The sequence below is a fragment of the Grammomys surdaster genome, unplaced genomic scaffold, assembly GCF_004785775.1.
Source record: "Grammomys surdaster isolate TR1022 unplaced genomic scaffold, NIH_TR_1.0 949, whole genome shotgun sequence".
Lineage (NCBI taxonomy): Eukaryota > Metazoa > Chordata > Mammalia > Rodentia > Muridae > Grammomys > Grammomys surdaster.
This window is the reverse complement of record NW_021605368.1, coordinates 134309-137791: the sequence shown is the minus strand read 5'-3', so window position 1 is coordinate 137791 and position 3483 is coordinate 134309. Positions and strand designations below refer to the sequence as shown.

Genomic DNA, 3483 nt, shown 5'->3' with positions numbered 1-3483 from the left:
AATTCTAGTTCTCATACTTGTATGGTAAGTGATTTTTCCCCCAGAACTATCTCCTCAGTAAACACACACCTCTTCAATACTATACATACAGCACAATCTTTAAATTCTTATTTTTTGGCTTTTTTGTTCATTTATTAATTTTATTTCATGAATATACTGCCCAGAACACCCAGGCATATTTATAAAACTTATAAAATTTCCCCAGGAAAGTAAAATTTTATAGAAGATCAATCATAAATGTAGAAGTAAATTTTCTACTCCCTATATTTGAAAGAGTTCAGACAAGCAAATATAGTTAAGTATAACACCATATACACACAACATAAAATTTAAACAGAGAAGCGTATGAAAATTCTGTTATTAGTCTTTATTCTTTTGATATTAAGGCTTAAAAATCTCATGCTAAAAATCTATTTCTAAAGCAACTCTACATGAGCCATTGTTCAGCAGCTAAGGGCACTGGCTGTTCTTCCATAGAACCTGTATTCAATTCCCAGAACCCACATGGCAGGTAACAACTGTCTATAACTCCAGTTCTATTGACTCTGACTCTCAATTAAGAAAAGATAAGAAATAAACCATAAAAATCCTACATGAGGCTCTGTCTTAATAAAAAGCATTATTAGTCAATTCCTACTACCTGTATAATAGATACTCAAGCAAGCTATGACTATTTTGCTCATGTGGTAAGGAATCCACTATGTCATGGTTAGTTTGGAGTGTTAGATTAGCCATGATATCCTCTTGTAAAAATTGTACATTTAAAGTCTGAAAATGAAGAAATAAACTTAGAAATAAGTTTCCTATTGTTCAACATAACATAAGATCAGACAGTTTGGTAGCCTGAAGATAAAGCTCCACTAATCAGATCCAATACTGTGCTGTTCTTGGGTCTGTAAAGTGAATAGAATGTGAGAAATGTGTTTGAACAATAGAAATACACAAAGAAACCCACAAGCAGAAGGATGCTGTGGGTGGCTCTCTTTTCAGAAGACACATGGAGAGAGACACTGAAACTGTTGACATACATTTGTGTTTGAAAGGAGGCTCACAATGTAAAGGATGAACCACATCAAGAGAAACACAAACAGGATGTCTCTAATTACCAGTGTAGTTACAAGTTACATGATGATATGGTAGTGAACTTTGCCAGTATATCTGGGAATACCTAGAAACCACAACAGTGAAGTTTCAACCATGGGAGGATAAACGTGTTGAGATTCAGATGACAAGAAATGATGGAAAAATGCATGACTCAAGCTTAGATTTAAGCCATTTCCACTTGGAATGGTTAGAACTGACAGTGATGGCTTGAAATACACTCAGTTGCAAGATAGTACAATAGGAAGAGCCCCTAGTAACACTATATGCATACAAAACTGCCTTACATGCTACATCATGGAAAAGGAAACTGACTGCAGAGGATGCCATGACATTTGGTATCAGCTTAAACATGATGCTCAAAGCATTGACAAGCATTAGATGTGTGAAGATCATGTCTATGGGCTTCTTCTGACGAGGCTGAATTAAGAAGATGTACATGTACAATATGAAGATGAGCAAGTTTTCCATGAGTCCAATACTCTGAGCAGAGGAAGAATCCAGAAATTTGGTCTCTTGGAAACATTATCTTAATGAACTCTTCATTGTTCTGCTACAATGAGGCAAATCAAGCAAATATAAATGAATGATGTGATTTTAAAATCTGTGGTCTAGGTGAATGAATATTGTGATTGACATAAGCACAAGGAGACTGTAGCGAAATGTGTACAGTGGATTAGGGATGACCCTTACAACAACTGGATTCCATTATTTCTGAGAGTCTGAGGGTAGAAAAGGCAGAGTTAAAGAACCCATATGAAATCCTGCACTGCCCCCAACAATTTAGTGTTAGAACCAGTATACATTTTAATCATATGATTAAATGGGCATTGTAAAGCAGTAAAAAGCTGAACATCAAGAAGACAATCTATTAAAAAAAATGGTACAGAATTGAATAGAGATTTCTTAAAAAATAAAAGACAAATGTCTAAGAAATACTTTAAAGATTTCCAACATCATTAGTCATCAGGGAAATGCGAGTTAAAACTGTTTGGGATTTCATCTTAGCTCAGTCAGAGTGGTCAAGATAAATAAAATAAATGTCAGCACAGGCTGGGGAGGATGCAGGGAGAGGGTGGAAATGGGAACGGGTAAAGTCACTTTAGAAATCAATGTGGCAGTCCTTCAGGGATCTGGAAATAGAACTACCACAAGATCCAGCTATACCACTCTTGGGCACATACCCAAAGTACTCTATTTCTTACCATGGAGACACTTGCTCATCCTTGTTTACTTCCATTTGTAACAGCCAGAAATTATGAAGACTAAAGATCCATCACCTGATGAATAGATAATAAAATCATTAGTATATATTTGTTCATACACACACACACATATATATATGTATATATACATTCATATATATATACATATATATATATATATATATGAATTAATATATGTATATACGAATGAATACATTCATGAAGTCTGCAGGTGAATGGTGAATGGAGGGAGCCACAAACAATCATCCTGAGTGATGTAACTCTATCCCAGAAAGATTAAACGCTGCATCATTTCTCCATGTGGATGAAAGCTTTGCTACTGCCATTGTACTTCCTCTCTAAACAAATATATTCTTAGTTATTTGACATTTCTATCGAACACTATAGCACAGAACAAGCATGTGGGCATTTGTAGTTCTAACCTTGGTTAGGACTCTATTACAAAACTCTGTTAGGGTAAGGATCATTCAACAATTACCTATCTAAGCTGTCTAGGTACAGACTTTTAGCTCTCTGCCACTAACTTTACTTTCTGAGACAAATGTCAGCATTTGGGACCATGAGGTTTCCACAACTTGTAAAGGTTCCTGAAACAAAGACGGTGAAACTATATCTAACAATCCAACTGTACAAAAAAAAGTCTTAACCAAAGAATTTTCTGGACAAACCAGTACTCATGCCATGAAAAAGAAACCAGATATGAGCAGGATTTGAAGTGTGCCTTGCCAAGTAATACAAGATTCAAGGGTGATATTTGGCATGCCTTTATGAATGACCATTTTGGCATTCTCATGCATAGTACCAATGAAACTGTTACATGTTGGGGAGATACAGACATGAAAATTTGCATTGATCCTGAAATGTCCTGAGAGATGAAAAATATTGAGATGTACTCTGAGACTGACACTTCTTTGTACACAAGAAGCAACACTGAGACTTAGGTCTTGGCTGGGGGCCATAGAACAGCTCAGTGACTCTGTTCCAGTCCAGCCTAGCTATGTGCTGGAGCCAATCAAGGACAGCCAGCATTCCAGTGCAACTTTAACCACCCAGGTTCAGTACTCATCATATACAAGGGTGAAATCTATACCTTTAAGCAGACCTTAATTCCAAAAATGACTTTTCATGTCAAGATCCTAGGGCCATGTGGCCAAAC

General features: G+C 36.2%; 1 pseudogene; it reads right to left on the bottom strand.

Annotated features, from left to right (window-relative positions):
• Nucleotides 1-727: 727 nt before the first annotated feature.
• LOC114634377 lies at nucleotides 728-1572 on the bottom strand (annotated as a pseudogene).
• Between the last annotated feature and the right edge of the window lie 1911 nt (nucleotides 1573-3483).